The following is an 18,534-nucleotide window of genomic DNA, read 5'->3' as shown; positions in this document are numbered from 1 at the left end:
CTGTCACAGGTTAGAAGCTGAATTTACTAGCCCACTTCAATTAGCAAGGAGGATTTAAGAAGGGTGAGTACCAATTTAATGATACTCGACCTTGGTGGCAATGTTTGAAACCTTTATTTGACATTTACTGCAAACAAACCTTGTTTGTAGTAAATGACAAATACCAGTTTCACTCTACATGGCTGGACTTTGGATGGCAGCATTGCACCAATGATGAAGTGTGCTTATGGTGACATGCACCATTTTTATAGAGAGCAAAGGTAAATATTTTGTCATCGTCACCAGGGGGGTGAATTCATTTCTCTTAGGTTGAGTATTTAAATCAGGAACTTGAGCTGCAGGTCTGGTGGGATTTTTAAGAATTTGCAAGGCCTGACCTCCTCAGTTGGTATCACCTCTGCCACCTCACATGCTACCACCTCTGTTTTTTTAAAAAAAGAATAAAAATTACAGGCAAAGCAATACATTTCTGGCACACAAATGTATACAGGATTTATCATTGATAACAGAATGTAGGACATATGTCCTTTACAATGGGGTGAGAAAATGTGACATGAATACCAGATGTTGCAGGGGAAGGTGGAAACATAAACCAGGGACGACGACAGAACAGAATGACATGGGAATGGGATGGTGGAGAAAGTGCTGAATTAAGGATGGAGGTGTGAAAGAAACGTACTGTAGGGTTGTCCATTAAGGGTAGGGAGAAAGGAAAATAGGGTGATGCAGTAGCATAGAATGCCAGGAAACAGGGTCTTTGGAAAGAAGGAGAGCTTTGAAGTTGGATTTATATAGTGGTAGAGCTGGAGTAGTACGTGAGACAGACAGAGCGAAAACAAGAGGGCGCATAAGGGGCTGAAGTAGTGGCAAGGAGGTGAGCTGAGGATGATCTTAACGAGCGAGGAGGAAAGTAGGGAGTGAGATGTGCAGATTCGTAGGCTGGGGCGAGTCCATGGATGGTTTGGAAGATGATAAGAAGTTTATACCTAGCTCTTTGTTTCATAGATACTCAGCCAATCTGGCAACAGGCAGAGGAGGTAGAGGCAAAGCGATGAAGGTTGGAAAGTGTGCGGACCATGAAGTGGATGATTTTGTCCATAGGTGAAAACGCATAGTTGGGAAAGCTATAGAGGAGGCTGGCACGGTAGTCAGATCTAGAAAGGACTAAGTAGAGATTAGCTGTATAGCAGTATTCTTCCTTGGCTGTTACCTTTTTTCCTCCCTTTACTACCGCTACTTACGCTTCAGCTGTTACCAACTCTGCCACAACTGTCACCACCTCCTCCTTAACTGTCTATTTCTCCTCCTTTGCTGTTACAACCCCCAGTGCCAATGTCACCACATCCTCATCAACTCCCAGCACATCCGCCACTTCTGGTATGCACCACTGCCATATCTGGTGTAGCTGTCACTACCTCCTCTTTAACGCACAGCATATCTGCCAACTCTGGCATAGCTGTTAAGCTGTTACCACCCCCTCCTTATTTCTCAGCACCTCTGCCACCTGTAGTGTAGCTGCCATTGTCTCCTCTTTAACTCACAGCATTCCTGCACCTCTTACCTAACTGTCCACAACTCCTCCTTAACACTCACCACATCTAGTGCAACTATCACCACCTCCTTCTTAACTCCGAGGACCACCACCATCTCTGGTGTAACTGTAACCACCTCCTACTTAACTCTCATAACCTCCACCACTTCTGCTACCAATACTGCTACTTCTAATCTCAACATCTCCTTCTCTGCGATAGATGTCACCTTCTCCTCTCCCTTCCCACCACCTCTCTCCAGCCACTTCCCTCTCCAGCCTTCTCCACATACAAGCCTCTTGCTCCTACAAACGGCACTGCCAGACTGCATGGTCTGGGCTTTATTGGACGCTCTCCTCTCAGCATGGGTGGAACTTCTAATGAGGGTCTCCACCTTTTTTCTCTGATTGAAATAGGGCTATGATTGGGTAGGATCCCTAAGTGCACCTCAGTCTGCTTTGGGATTGGGTGTTTGACGAAGTCTATACCTGGCCTGTCCACCATCTTGGATGCCAGTAACCCATCTGGGAATCTACCCTGTGCCGCTTGGGCTGTACTACTAGATGCTTTCCCAAAACGTAAATTCAATACAGCAAACACGCTGGGTCAGCTTACTAAACTCTTCGATTTCATTATTATTAAGGGTGCTCGGGAAACTGGTAACATTGTATTATTGGCCTAGATACAATGCTTAAGTAACTTTGTTTCCCTCTGAAACCGTCCCCGGTGGGAAAGGCGTGTTATTAAAACATTGTATCCGTGGGACTCCATGATTCATCAGATATCCCTTTTAAGTTGTAAGATCACTTCCCTGATGTTCCGAATAAAGTTTTAACAATGTTAAAGGTCTGGTGAAGGGAAATCTTTTCTCTTAATGGGAAAGGTACATTTTGTTCACTGGAACTGGTGGTTAGTGTTGTGAGGAGGGACTGGACCGATGGTCTGCAGTGAAGCAATGTGACTGTCCTGTGCCATCCATGTGTGGATTAGTGGGGGCAGCCAGTGAATATTTCAGAAGCAGCCCCACAAAAGTGTGTCTGGGTACTTCATCATAGCTCTTGCTTTCTTTTTTTTTTTTTCTTCAAATTTTACTTTTTATAAAATTTTCAACAAAGCAAGAAGTTGGGTTACACTTACAATCAAGGCATTTGCAATCGTGTTTACATTTCGGTTCTCACAATGGCTCCTTGCAACAATGAACTTTAAAGATTTAACTTAACTTTCCAACTATTTTTTTTCCCCTTTCCCGTACCCTCCCTCCACTGTCCCCCCGAGCAGGGTTTCAATAGAGAGTTATACATTTCGCATTTCATAGGTGCACTTTTTGTTGGTCTGAACAGATAGTCTGCGCTGTCTATAGTTTTCATTCAATTTAGGTAACAATGAGGTCAGTAGATTCAGGGGCCTGGGCCGCCCAGGGGCATATCTCACATCAAGAAGAATTCGGAGCATACTTTGAAGAGTCTACTGGTGTTCCTGTGATTCAGTGACTGGAGAGGATTCAGTCAAGTGTTCCCTTACAAAATCGCACCACATCATCTCGTTCTGAGCTGCTCTACCATGGAGAGCGGTAGTGATTCGCTCCATTGTGTATATATTGGTCACCACTGTAACCCACTCTCTCAGGATAGGGAGAGTGTCCGCTTTCCACCTGGTGACCAAGCATGCCCTAGCGGCTAGTAGGAGCATGGCTGCTATACCTTTTAGTTTAGTCATCTCTCCCTAAGATTGCTCAAGGCCGAATAGAACCAGGAGCGGGGTGGTTTCCCTGGAAATCCCGTCCACCTTGTTGATCCAACTAAGGACTTCATTCCAGTATGTCCGAAAGTATGTATGGCACGAGGACACCCCCACCATATATGCAAGTAATCTGCTCGCTCCCCGCACTGGCGCCAACAGAGTGGGCTCCTTGTCTGGTACATTTTAGATAATCTATGGGGGTAATATTGCCACCTGTGGAGGAGCTTAATGGCGTGGAGCTTGTATTGCGCTGCTATTGATACCCGGGACACGCCCCCACAGATGGTATTCCAATCGCTTGGGTCTAGTTCTATGCCCAGGTCCCTTTCCCATTTATGTTTGAGATTGTCGGTTGAGCCCTTTCCCACCTCCAATAGTGCTTTGTACATGCCAGATATCGTGCCCTTGGTTCTAGACATTGCATCTAGAAGCTTTTCAAAGGGGGTGAGATCTGTTTGGATTTTTTCAGCCCATTCCTTCCTCGTGAGGGTGTCCTTTAGTTGTAGGAAGAGGAAGACTGGTAGTGGGTGGATCCCTAGCGCTTCCTCAAGTTCAGTAATCGTGATCTATGTCCCATTTCTCCACAATTGCCCAACCCTCTCCAAACCCGCATCGTACCACGATTGGAATCTAGGATGATCGTGGATTTCTTCTCGTATACCCGGTGACCATATGTGGCTCAATGGGGAGGGCCATCTAGTGACTCCTTTCATGCCTGCACCCTCTCTCCAAATAACTGTCATGATGCCTACCCCCAGGCATCCGGACCAAGCCCATCAGCCCCGGGAGCAGGCATCTAGACATTTAGTAAAACCTCAGCAGCCCCGGCTAGGGGTTATGGCACCAGGCTCATAGTAGGCGCCAGGCTCATAATCATTACTTACTCAGGCAGACCATGCTGCAAATGACTCCAATCCAACATGAAGCCTGAAAGGGACTATTTGTCTACAGGGACTATTTTTTACTCGGGTGTGGTTCTAGGAACTTCTTACCTGGGACTACTTTTGAGGCTATTTAAACCACACCCGACCAGCAACACACGCTTCGTGTTATTCTGCATCCAGCAGCGTAACACTCACCGTGCCTGCAGCCTGCATCCAGTCTTCTGCCACGCCCGCCTCGAATGTGGAGCTCCTAAAACAAAGATGAAAAAAAGGGACAAGGTTAGAAAACTAACTTATTTCTATTCCACACCTGATTCTGGATCCATCTTGTCTCCGGACCTGTAAAGAACATCATTTCTGCACGCGCCGCACCTCCAGCTGCAGCGCCGCGCCATACTCACTAGTCTTCACAGCATCCTTCGGGTCGGCGCTGCCTCCATCATTTCTTCGCCGAACTTCGGCACCTAGGAGACAAAAGAAAACCACAAGGTGAGCCGAGGGAACCAACAAATATAATTCTTACCACCATAGACTTACCTGATTTACCACCGGAGGCATCCTTTTGTGACTCTCCATATTTTCACATGCCGCATCTGTAAAGAGAGACAAAACAACACGTTTTCCTCACGCAACATTTACCGGACAGCGCCGGGTAATACAGACTCTTACCTGAGCGCCACCAGCTGCCACAAGAGCATCTTTTCATGAGCCAGCTCCAAGACAAAAAAGGAAGGGGGGAACAAGAGTGAACATCGGACATATTGAACTCTATGAACTTAATACTTACTGGTCCTCACCAGGAACCTCAGTGTCAATACTCTCCGGAACTCTCCCGAGCCTTCAAACCAGTGAAGTAACTGGAATCGACGCGCCCCTGCAAATCCACGCAGGATGGAGAGCTCATCTTTCAAGAATATAAGGAGAATATTTCTACGGGTTAAGCAGACAAGATTAGGAGGGCAGATCCAGTCAGTCATTGCTGCACTACGCATCACGTGGGTGGAGACCGCAGCTGTCCGGGTCCGACCGACGCCCCTGTGGGAGCCAGGTGAGCGTAACAGAACGCAAAGCCTATCTACAAATCCTCACCTGGGCGTTATGGAAACCTCAGAAACCGACCAACTAGCCCTATTTTTAGGGGAACTTAGGGCAGAAGTGCACTCTGCGCGCCAAGAGACTAATGCCCTCAGGAGAGAACTGATTGTGTCAAAGGAGCGCACTGATGATCTTGCTAGACAATTACTGCAAAACCAAGCTGGGCAAACACCATTACTTGGACTCGGGGGGAATCCAACTCCTGTTTCATCGAGCAATCCTGTGCAAGTGGTTCTACCAGGGAGCATTCCTTTAGCTCCACCCAAACGTTTTGCTGGGGACCCAAAAAAGTTTGCCGTGTTTATGAACCAATGCCGCTTGCACTTTTTATGCAGACCTGGAGCTTTTCCAAACGACCAAACCAAAGTAGCCTTTGTACTATCATATCTTAGTGGCAGCGCAGCGGATTGCTCAATTCCTTTAGTTAACCAGGATGACCCTCTTCTTCGGGATTTTCAAGATTTTCAATTGAGCATGGAAAGACTATTTGCCAGACATTCACAGGGACAGTCCCTGGATAACAAACTTTTATCATTACGACAAGGTAACCAGGATCTACTAACCTATATCGCCACTTTCAATAGGTTAGTGGTGGAAACCGGATGGCCAGAGGTAAAACGAATTACATTATTTCATCGTGGACTTCGGGGTGAACTCAAAGACGTTTTGGCCCAAGTTGTGAACCCACCTCAGGATTGTGCAGAATATATTGACTTAGTGGTCCAGTTAGACCACCGACTTCAGAATAGAAAGGCTGATCGAGCTAAGTTCCAGAATCGGGTATTGGTTAAATCCAATGTTACCCTCAAAGGAACAGATGTTCAGGGGGGGTCTAGGGAACCTTAACTCAAAAGGAAAGAGAAAGAAGACGGCAGATGCAATTGTGTTTGTACTGTGGGGCCTCAGGACATTTTCTACGGGATTGCCCTATAAAAACATCTAAAAAAGTAGTCGGAGTTTCTGATAAAAATCAAACAGAGCCTGATTCCGGAAATGACCACACCCGACAAGCGTAGGGGTCCGCTTGCCGAGCTTGAAGAAGGATACTCAGACCTTGCACTTCATCATACCAATGGTCCTTATAGATCCAAGGCAGCCATCACGTATGCACGCAGTGAAGGCATACATTGATAGCGGGGCCATAGGAAACTATGTGGACCACGAGTTGGCTTCTAGGATGAATCTATCTCTGCAAAAAGACCACTTCGGATGTCATCATCACAGTCGATGGAACTGAAATTGCCTCTGGGCCTGTAACTCATGACACTATTGGGTCAGGATGGGCATCGAGAGACTATTGTGTTTGATTTAATCAAAGCCCTGCAGTTCAATATAATACTGGGGATACCTTGGTTGGAAACACATAATCCTCGTATTGATTGGCGAGAGAAGAGAATAACCTTCCCGGGTTTTGTACATGCTTGTTACCCAAAAAAAACCTTGAACCAAGGCCTGGCCACAGTCGCTACTCCAGTCGTGCAGTTACCTCAAGAATATCAAGAATTTCAGGATGTTTTCCAAAAGGAACACGCAAACACCCTAGCACCTCACAGATCATACGATTGTCAAATCGATCTCATACCCGGTGCACAACCTCCATGTAGTAGGATCTACGCCCTTACGGAACCCGAAAACCTTCACGTACGACAATACTTGGACCAATACCTTGCTAATGGCTTCATTCGTCGATCCAAGTCCCCTGCATCTTCAGCTTTGTTCTTCGTGCCTAAAAAGGAAGGTGACCTCAGAACGTGCATAGACTACCGCGCATTAAATTCAGATCACAGTTAAGAACCAATACCCATTGCCTCTGATCCCCGAATTACTAGACCAAGTAAAGGACGCGTGCATCTACACTAAATTAGATCTCCGAGGGGCATATCATCTGGTACATGTAAAGAAAGGCGACAAATGGAAGACTGCTTTTCGCACTAAGTATGGGTTATTCGAATACCAGGTGATGCCCTTCGGGTTGTGCAATGCACCAGCAGCCTTCCAGTATTTTATGAACGATGTCCTTCGTGAACTCATTGACGTCTGTGTTGTTGTATACATAGACGATATTCTAGTGTACTCCTCTTCAGAATCAGACCATGTGAAGCACGTTCGTGCCGTCCTTGAGAAACTACGCCAGCACAAGTTATATGCAAAATTGGAAAAATGCCTTTTTCATGCCACGGAAGTTGATTTCCTTGGATTTATCCTGACTCCAAAAGGAGTCCGAATGGACTCTCGAAAGGTGGACGCAATCCTCAAGTGGCCATTACCCAGTTCAGTTAAAGGGGTACAAAGCATGCTCGGATTTGCTAATTTCTACCGCAGATTCATTCCGGATTTCTCACATGTTGTACACCCTATCACAGCACTTTTGCGAAAAAACAAACGCTTCTTGTGGACCGAAGAAGCTGAAAAGGCCTTCCAAGAGCTGAAAGCAAAATTCACGTCTGCACCTGTCTTAAAGCATCCACGCCCCGAACTTCCATACATAGTTGAAACTGATGCATCCAGTTTAGCCATGGGGGCTGTCCTGTCCCAGAAGGATCCTGAAACCGGTCAACTTCACCCAGTAGCATTTTGGTCCAGAAAGTTCTCGGCACCCGAGTTAAACTATGCGGTTACCGATAAAGAATTATTAGCCATCAAATCCACCTTCAAGGCTTGGCGGCATTATCTTCTCGGTGCCAGACATACCATTACGGTAATCACTGATCACCGGAACTTGCAGTATTTAAAAACAGCCAAGGCCCAATCGTCGCGTCAACTTCGATGGGCATTGTTCTTTGCCGAGTTCGATTTCGTGATCACTTATCGACCAGGTTGTAAAAATGGCAAGGCAGATGCTTTATCCCGAATAGGGATGGGAGAAGCATATGCGAACCCGGAACCGGTGCCTATATTTTCAGAACAAAGAATTCTTGGCATAACCACTCTACAGACACTAGAGGATATTTGTCACACCTCGGCACCGTACCACACTAAGACCCCGTGCTTCATACTTACCTCAGGGCCGACAGCGGAAAAGGACATCTGGCAAAACTATTGCGCTTCGCCGTTCTGTTCGGCATTCTGCAGCGCCATTCCTGATGAAGTGGAGAATGCCCTGGAGGCTAACGACTACTGCACCAGCCAGACAGTTTTCGAAATACGATTCCCATGAAACCTAAGGGAATTCGTAGTCCATAACATCACGTGTGCCTCCCTCACTTGGCTCCACCTCCTCAATGATTTAAGCGGCTGCAGCCCGGAGGATGCTGCTTCTGTTTGAAAGTTACAGCTGGCGCTTAAGTTCCGTCTTATCGCCTTGTTTCTGAAGCTCCTCTTTATTGTTTCCAGCCTGCTCCACGGATTCCGGTTTCTTTCTCCTTCATTCCGTGCTCCGTGTATCGAACCCTCTTTTGAACTAAGGACTGCCTACCTGCCTGCTGATTCTGTTACCTTCTTGCTTGCCCGTGTAGCGACTTGAGGATTGTTGTAAGGACTGCCTGCCTGCTGATTCTGTTATCTTCTTGCTCGCCTGTGTACCGAATCTTTCCATTTTGGTATACTGCTAAAGGACATTTGCTGTTTCGGATTCTACCTGGTTCCGCCTTTTTAAGTGCACTTTGGGGACGCCTTGCAGTTGTGCACCCACCCGGATCTAGTGCGTCCCTCGTTCCGCCCGGGATTCCCCGTTTATTATTTTGCACTGTCGTTGTGTTCTGCATCCTGGAGTATAAGGGAACTTTGACTTCCTAGGGTAAGACTTCAGGGCCTTTTTTCTCTTTGTTACCTACACCACTCAGGATAGTTTCTAATTCCTTGTCTATAATTTCAGGGGATACCAGGGCATTGTGGTTTCAGGATCCAGGGACTGGGTTGTTCAGGTACTATTCTGTCTTATCTCCATCTATTGGTAGTTGCTGTTTTCCCAAGTGATTAATCGTGTGTTGTTTCTTGCAGCTGGGTCCGTGGCGGCGTGTTTCTCCCCGCTCTTTCGGGTGATCGGTCCCTCTGTCTGGCACAATTATCAGCAGTGGGTCATATCATCAGGAAGGTCATTTTCCCTCATAGAGAGGAGGCTCGGGTGGAGGCTCCAACCCGAGCTCTTCAATCAACGCACAGTCTCGCTGGTTTGGCCTCCTGTCTTGTCCACTCCCGTTCAGTGAGTAACAGAAACAGAAGCCATGGAAGAGACAGACCCTTTCGCTGCCCTGGTCCGTTTGGTATCCGACTTACGGTCGGACATGACGGCAGCACATGATGCCTTGCACCACCGAATTGATGGTTTGCAACGCTTCCCACCTCCCCACACACTGGGGGTAGACACGTCTGGTGCCACTGCTTCTGGTTCCGGTGTCTCTTCGGCCTCCACGTCGGGATTCACGGCAGCCCCTGTTCTCATGGCTACACAGTTTCCATTGGCCCCGCCGGAACGCTTCACTGGCGATCCAAAGCATTATCGGACATTTATCAATCAATGCAAACTGCACTTCCTTTGCCGCCCCACAGCCTTTCCCAATTCAACCACGAAGGCGGCTTTTGTCCTCTCGCATCTAGGAGGGATGGCTGCAGCCTGGGCCAATCCGTTACTCGAAGCAAATAGCTTTGTCTTGTATGGCTGTGATGCTCTCATCACCGCCATGAACAGGGTTTTTGATACCCGTTATAAATCCCAAGTTACAGACCTAGAGTTCCTGAACTTACGTCAGGGTACTTCTTCTCTGTTCACTTATCTTACCAGGTTCAATCAACTCGCTGCTGAGACAGACTGGCCCGAAGAAAAGAAGTCAGCAGTGTTCTATAAAGGGCTGTCAGAAGAGCTGAAGGACGCCTTAGCCACGGTACCAGTAGTCCCTACCGTATTCAGTGAACTCCTGGACTTGGTATTACAGATTGACGCTAGAAGAGCTGAAAGGAAAGGAGAACGCAAGTCTACCACACCAATACCCCCTCTCTTGGATTCTGTCAGTCTTCCTTCCTCTGTTCCGGAACCTATGCAGGTGGGGCCGTCCGAGGTCCTTTAACACCTGCACAACGGGAGCGCCGGCGATCACATAATTTATGTATGTATTGTGGATCGGCCGAACATTTACTAAATGACTGTCCAAAAAGACCCAACAAAAAGGCGGGAAACGCCAGAACCCGGCGATAGATGGAGTCCCTATGCCGGGGGTATACTCTTTGGACTCTCACAGGGTCGCTTTCGCCCCAGTCAGCCTGTCGGTAGTCTTTACCGTGACCCCTGACGCTTCATTTTCATCCCTTGCCATTATTGATTCTGGGGCCACCGGTAATCATATGGACTACGATTATGCTGTAAAGAACAACGTACCAGCCCTGTCCAAAGCTCAACCCGAAACTGTACATGCAGTTGACGGTACATCCTTGATTTCCGGTCTGGTTACCCAAAACATGTCTCTGCTTCGGATGCAGACAGAGGAAGGGCATGTGGAGACCTTATCGTTTGATTTGATCAAAGCTCCTCAGTTTCCGGTCATATTGGGAATCCCTTGGCTACGACACCATAATCCCGCTATCGACTGGGCAAACATGGTGGTTCAGTTTCCTTCCTCCGTGTGCAATGAAAAATGCTTTCAGAACACAAGTGTGTATCCAGAATCATCCTCTCAGGCGTTGGTAGCATCCATGGCAGTCATTGGGGCCGTTTCTACCACTACGCACATTCCTTCGGAATACCTCTCCTTTCGGCATGTGTTTGATAAAGAGGGGGCGGATCATCTACCGCCTCACAGACCATATGACTGTCCTATTGATCTGGTGCCGGGATCTAAAATCCCGGTTGGGAGCGTGTATTCTCTTACCATACCCGAGGACAAGGTACTGAAGGAGTACATCGACAAATCTTTGGTCACAGGGTTTATTAGACCCTCTAAGTCTCCTACAGCGTCTCCTCTCTTTTTTGTCCCGAAGAAAGATGGAGACCTCCGTCCTTGTGTTGATTATAGAGCATTGAATGCTATTACGATAAAAAAATCAGTACCCCCTTCCACTGATTTCAGTCCTTTTGGATCAACTTGGTTCTTCTGTTATCTTTACCAAATTGGATCTCCGGGGCGTCTATAATCTCGTCAGAATGCGTGAAGGGGACGAGTGGAAAACGGCATTCAAAACCCGGTATGGACTGTTCGAGTATCTAGTGATGCCCTTCGGACTCTGTAATGCTGCGGCCACTTTTCAGGCCTTTATGAATGACATCTTTCATGACTGTCTAGACCAGTTTGTTGTTGTTTACCTGGACGACATCCTGATATACTCATCCTCCAGCGAACAACACACTGAACACGTACGCCTTGTATTACAACGACTTAGGGAAAACAATCTATTTGTCAAAGCAGAGAAGTGTGTATTCAACTCTACCGAGGTCGAATTCCTCGGTTATGACCTTACCAACCAGGGCATCAGAATGAGTCGTTCCAAAGTTAAGGCAGTACTTGAATGGCCTGTCCCTACCTCAATCAAAGCCTTGCAGTCCTTTCTAGGATTTGCGAATTTCTACGGGCGTTTTATCCACTCGTTTTTGTCCATTTCAGCTCCTCTCACTGCTCTGACAAGCTCTAAGAAACTATATCGATGGAATGAGGAGGCACAGAACGCCTTTGAGGCTTTGAAAGCTGCGTTCTCCACCGCTCCGGTGTTACAACATCCTAATCCTCACTTACCCTTTCTAGTGGAGGCTGATGCTTCTGGTTCCGCCATTGGGGCGGTTCTGTCTCAGCGTTGTCCTGACTCAGGGGAGATTCATCCAGTCGCATATTATTCTAGAAAACTAACCCAATATGAGCGCAACTACCCCATCACTGAAAGAGAACTCTTGGCCATTAAGGATGCCTTCTCAGAATGGAGGCACCATTTACTGGGTGCACGTCATCCTGTCACAGTCTTCTCTGACCATCGGAGTCTCCTGGCGTTTAAATCAATGAAATGCCTCACCGCTCGGCAGGCCCACTGGCATCTCTTCTTTTCCCAGTTCAACTTCACCATCACCTTCCGACCGGCCCGGCTCAACACATGTGCCGACGCATTATCGCGTCTGGATCACAACCCGGGCAGTTCTGCATCAGACCATTCTCTATTGTTACCTTGTAGAGTGGTTTGTGGTTGCACACCCCAGCCTTCGCTTCGTTCCCTGGTCTTGGAATGGGTTTCCTCACATGCAGAGGAATGCATGGCCCTCAATCTCGATGTAGTACAGGAATTGCCATACATTCAGGGTCGCTTATACTTGCCGCCTGGGGAGGCACGTCTCCGCGCCCTGGAATGGTCTCATGACTCATTGATAGCGGCCCACCCGGGTCAACAAAAAACTCTGGACTCTTTGCGTCGCTGGGCATGGTGGCCCTCTATGTCTAGGGATGTGGTTGACTATCTGGCCGCTTGTTCTGTGTGTGCCCAATGCAAAATATCACGTTCCAAACCAGTGGGTTTATTACAACCACTTCTGGTGCCGCACAAGCCATGGTATATGGTCTCCATGGACTTCATAGTGGATCTGCCTCCGGTGGACGGTTTTGATACTATCTGGGTCGTCATTGACTATTTCACCAAAATGGCACTCTTTATTCCTTGTATGGGTCTGCCTTCAGCACCAGTTTTCGCATCTTTGGTCCTCAAGAATATCTTCCGTTTCTTTGGCCTACCATCCATCGTGGTGTCAGATCGCGGCCCACAGTTTACCTCGCGTTTTTGGAAAGCCTTAACTGCATCTTTATGCATTGACCATCAGTACAGCACTGCCTATCACCCCCAGACAGATGGGCAGACTGAGAGAGTCAACGCTACTCTAGAGCTGTTCCTCCGTTGTCTGTGCTTACGCTTTCAGTCTTCCTGGTTGACGATGTTGTTGTCAGCTGAATTTGCCTATAATAACTCTTTGCACTCGGCTTCTGGGGTGTCACCTTTCTACGCCATGTATGGGCAACATCCACGATCGTTGCCCTTGGATCCTTCTTTTCCCTTGGATAATCCGACAGCCCAGGCATGCGTTCGGGACATCAAATCCGTCCACATGGCAGTTTGTTTGCATCTCCTTACTGCCCAGAATAGGGCCAAGAAATATGCTGACCGGCGTCGGAGTCCTGTGCCGACATACAAGGTGGGCATGAAGGTCTGGTTGTCGACACGCAACCTGAAAATCCCTGGTAAACGCATGCTTTTGCCCAAATTTGTGGGTCCCTATTCTATCACTGATGTGGTTAGTCCTGTGGCAGTGCGGCTTTCTCTACCTGCCTCATGGAAATTGCATCCGGTTTTTCATGTATGCCTCCTGAAGCCCTGTCCTCCTGCTACTCGCTTGCCACTCCGCCCTTCTCCCGTCCGGGTGCAGGGCGATGTTGAATACGAAGTGGCGGATATCCAGGACTTCCGACTACGCAGGGGTTGCCCGTTCTACCTAGTTGACTGGAAGGGCTACGGTCCTGAAGATAGATCTTGGGAACCGCTGCATAATATTCATTGTCCTAGGCTTCTGCGCCGCTTCCATGCGCGCAGGGGGTTGGTGGCGCCTTTGGGGGTGGATGCTGTCACACCTCGGCACCGTTCCACACTAAGACCCCGTGCTTCATACTTAACCTCAGGGCCGACAGCAGAAAAGGACATCTGGCAAAACTATTGCGCTTCGCCGTTCTGTTCGGCATTCTGCAGCGCCATTCCTGATGAAGTGGAGAATGCCCTGGAGGCTAACAACTACTGCACCAGCCAGACGGTTTTCAAACTACGATTCTCATGAAACCTAAGGGAATTCGTAGTCCATAACATCACGTGTTCCTCCCTCACTTGGCTCCACCTCCTCATTGATTTAAGCGGCTGCAGCCCGGAGGACGCTGCTTCTGTTTGAAAGTTACAGCCGGCGCTTAGTTCCGTTTTATCGCCTTGTTTCTGAAGCTCCTCTTTATTGTTTCCAGCCTGCTCCACGGATTCCGGTTTCCTTCTCCTTCATTCCGTGCTCCGTGTATCGAACCCTCTTTTGAACTAAGGACTGCCTACCTGCCTGCTGATTCTGTTACCTTCTTGCTCGCCCGTGTACCGACTTGAGGATTGTTGTGAGGACTGCCTGCCTGCTGATTCTGTTACCTTCTTGCTCGCCTGTGTACCAAATCTATCCATTTTTCTATACTGTTAAAGGACATTTGCTGTTTCGGATTCTACCTCGTTCCGCCCTTTAAGTGCACTTTGGGGACGCCTTGCAGTTGTGCACCCACCCGGATCTAGTGCGTCCCTCGTTCCGCCCGGGCCTAGCTACCCAACTAACATTCCCCGTTTATTATTTTGCACTGTCGTTGTGTTCTGCATCCTGGAGTATAAGGGAACTTTGACTTCCTAGGCTAAGACTTCAGGACCTTTTTTTTCTTTGTTACCTACACCACTCAGGATAGTTTCTAATTCCTAGTCTATAATTCCAGGGCATACCAGGGCATTGTGGTTTCAGGATCCAGGGACTGGGTTGTTTGGGTACTATTCTGTCTTATCTCCATCTATTGGTAGTTGCTGTTTTCCCAAGTGATTAATCGTGTGTTGTTTCTTGCAGCTGGGTCCGTGGCGGCGTGTTTCTCCCCGCTCTTTCGGGTGATCGGTCCCTCTGTCTGGCACAATTATCAGCAGTGGGTCATATCATCAGGAAGGTCATTTTCCCTCATAGAGAGGAGGCTCGGGTGGAGGCTCCAAACCGAGCTCTTCAATCAACGCACAGTCTCGCTGGTTTGGCCTCCTGTCTTGTCCACTCCCGTTTGGTGAGTAACAATATTCAAGTAAAGATCCAACAACTCTTCGATCCAACAGCCCTGCAGGACTGGGTGAAGAAAGGCCCGGACTACTCAGTCATCAATGACCTACCTTATTATCAAGGGCGACTATTTCTACCACACAAGGAACTACAAGAACTAGTCATCTCCAATTATCATGACACCCTGATGGAAGGACACCCAGGTATCGCAAAAACTGAATCTAAAATTAAGAGACAATTCTGGTGGCCCACCTGGCGAAAAGACGTAAAGTCATTTGTAATGTCTTGTGGAATTTGCGCCCAAAACAAAAGTCAGAAGAAAAAACCAGCTGGCCTCTTACAACCTTTGTGTCAGGTATTGGCAGAATTCATCTGTGTTAGGACAACGTAATTATCCGGCTTCCACGAGACGTGAGACTTATGGGTCTCGTACTTGCCAAAGAACGGTGGCTACTGCTCCTTTAAGACCTCGTCTGCTGGGAGCTTGGAAGTTGGCATGGAGACGCTGACATCCTCTCACGGCATTCAGTTTTAACCGTGCACGCTGAGGGACGTATTGTGCTCATGTGACTCCCTATTTAAGCCACGCCTGTACGTTATGCCGGCGCTTCTGAATCTTGTATTGTAGCGGCTTGCTATCTCGTATCCAGGTTCTGTCCTTGTTTTTCTCCGCCTTGTTTCCCCGTATTTTGACCCGGACCGCCATCGGAATTGCCTTGCATTACCCCTGTGTACTTTTGCTGCCAGCCTTGTATTTCGACCTCGGATCGCCACCGGACCTGCCTTGCTTTGCTCCTTTGTACTTTTGCTGCCAGCCTTGTTCTTCGACCTCGGACCGCCACCGGACCTGCCTTGCTTTGCCCCTGTGTACTTTCGCTTCCAGCCTTGTTCTCCGACCTCGGACCGCCTTCGGATTTGCCTCGCATTGCATCTTTTTGTACTTTTTCCCGCTTGCGGTTCCTTCCGAACTGCCTCAGGATTGTTCATCGTCTATCTCCCAGTACATTCTACATTACTCCTGCATTGGGACTTTGGAACTTCTACTTGCTTGGATTGCTTTGGGAACTTTGTATCAGTGGTACACGGACTAGAGACTGCCTTAATGCACCCTTAGGCGTCCTCGTGCCGTCAGGTTAGGTGTTTGCACTTTGGACCTCTGCTTGGATTTCTCCTCCTGTTTCCTGTTTGCTTTCACTATCTGGTTGTCTCCATGACATTTCGAATTTTGGTTTGCCACGAGCCCATCCACATTACTTCTTCTCCTTTCTGGGAATTTTCAGAAACTCCTCTTACTGCACCGTTGTCTGGGGGTCTTGCCTGTACACCTTGAGAAGACGTCTCGTCCCAGTATCCTGTCCATTGTTGTTCTGGGTTCATCGTTGGCACTCCATCTTTCCGCCAATCAATTGTTCTGCTTGTTCATTGTATCAATTAGTTTGGTAGATTGGCGAGAAGAATTCCTCGGCTACACTACGAGGGCAAGAGCGCTACTGACACTTTGGATATTCCACCTACACCATGGCACACCTTATCGTTAGACTTTATTACAGATCTACCTCCATGTAATGGATTTAACACCATTCTAGTTATTGTGGATCTTTTTTCCAAGATGGCCCACTTTATTCCTCTAAAGGGATTAACTTCTGCTTCATTTCTGGCCAAGGAGTTCCTCGAAAACATTGTTCGAATACACAGATTTCCTTCCGTATTGGTCTCTGACCGAGGTAGTCAATTCATTTCACATTTTTGGAAGAAATTTTGTCAACTGGTGCAAATCGACGTGAGGTTATCAACCAGTCACCATCCCCAGACCCATGGCCAGACGGAGAGGACCAACCAGACCCTTGAACAGTACCTACGTTGCATGCTACACCAGACCGAAAGTAATTGGAAAGATATTTTATGGATTTCCGAGTATGCATACAATAACTGTGTACATTCAGGAACCGGACAAAGCCCCTTTTATACCATATATGGACATCGCCCTCGAACCTCCGAACTAGATTCGCCTCAGTATTTAGAAATGCCTGCAGTTAGTCATTTGCATTCTACTATTACACAAGCCTTTTAAGAGGCAACAGAACATTTGAAACAAGCAAAAGAGAAATATAAGAAAAATGCTGATCAACATAGAAGTGAAACTCCACAATACCAGATTGGGGATCAAGTTTGGCTGGCTACAAAACACATACCTCTGAAGGGAACTCGGACGTTTAACCCTAGATATTTGGGACCTTTCACTATTAAGGCCATTATCAACCCGGTAGCCATCAAATTGGAATTACCCTCTAATATGCGCATTCATCCTGTCTTTCATGTTTCACTTTTAAAACCAGTTCAACCAGGAACAAGATTAACCAAAACCACCGACCCCATCTTGATAGATGGAGAACCTGAATTCGAGGTAAAAAATATCCTAGACTCCAAGATGGTTAAATCAAAACTTTTTTATTTAATCGATTGGAAGGGCTACGGACCACAAGAAAGGTCATGGGAACCTAGTGACCACATCCATACACCTCGGTTGGTGAAAAGATTCCATCGGAACTTCCCAGACAAACCAAGGCCCAGGGGAAGAACAACTTTAGGAGGGGCCTTGCGGGGGAGTGCTGTCATGATGCCTACCCCCAGGCATCCGGACCAAGCCCATCAGTACCAGGAGCAGGCATCTAGACAGTTAGTAAAACCTCAGCAGCCCCGGCTAGGGGCTATCTGGGTTCAGTCCTGGCGCCTTAGGTGCCAGGGTCATAGTAGGAATCAGTCCTGGCGCCTAAGGCGCCAGGCTCATAGTCATTACTTACCTCAGGCAGACCATGCTGCAAATGACTCCAATCCAACATGAAGCCTGAAAGGGACTATTTTTCTACAGGGACTATTTTTTACTCGGGTGTGGTTCTAGGGACTTCTTACCTGGGACTACTTTTGAGGCTATTTAAACCACACCCGACCAGCAACACATGCTTCGCGTTATTCTGCAGCCAGCAGCGTAACACTCACCGTGCTTGCAGCCTGCATCCAGTCTTCTGCCACGCCCGCCTCGAATCCAGAGCTCCTAAAACAAAGAGGAAAGAAAGGGGCAAGGTTAGAAAACAAACTTATTTCTATTCCACACCTGATTCTGGATCTATCTTGTCTCCGGACCTGTAAAGAACATCATTTCTGCATGCGCCGCACCTCCAGCTGCAGCGCTGCGCCATACTCACCAGTCTTCGCAGCATCCTTCGGGTCAGCGCTGCCTCCATCATTTCTTCGCCGAACTTCGGCACCTAGGAGACAAAAGAAAACCACAAGGTGAGCCGAGGGAACCAACAAATATAATTCTTACCACCATAGACTTACCTGATTTACCAGCGGAGGCATCCTTTTGTGACTCTCCATATTTTCACGTGCCACATCTGTAAAGAGAGACAAAACAACACGTTTTCCTTGCGCAACATTTACCGGACAGCGCCGGGTTATACAGACTCTTACCTGAGCGCCACCAGCTGCCACAAGAGCATCTTTTCACGAGCCAGCTGCAAGACAAGAAAGGAAGGGGGGAACAAGAGTGAACATCGGACATATTGAA

The 18,534-nt window shown here is 47.8% G+C and overlaps 1 protein-coding gene across 1 annotated transcript in view; it reads left to right on the top strand.

Annotated features, from left to right (window-relative positions):
• The window catches only part of LOC138467527 (zinc finger protein 135-like), a 312,864-nt gene that overhangs the window by 60,917 nt on the left and 233,413 nt on the right, over positions 1-18,534 (top strand). The window lies entirely within an intron of this gene.

The sequence above is a fragment of the Ambystoma mexicanum genome, chromosome 4q (assembly GCF_040938575.1).
Source record: "Ambystoma mexicanum isolate Mex_15411 chromosome 4q, UKY_AmexF1_1, whole genome shotgun sequence".
NCBI lineage: Eukaryota > Metazoa > Chordata > Amphibia > Caudata > Ambystomatidae > Ambystoma > Ambystoma mexicanum.
This window is presented reverse-complemented; position numbering and strand designations above follow the sequence as displayed.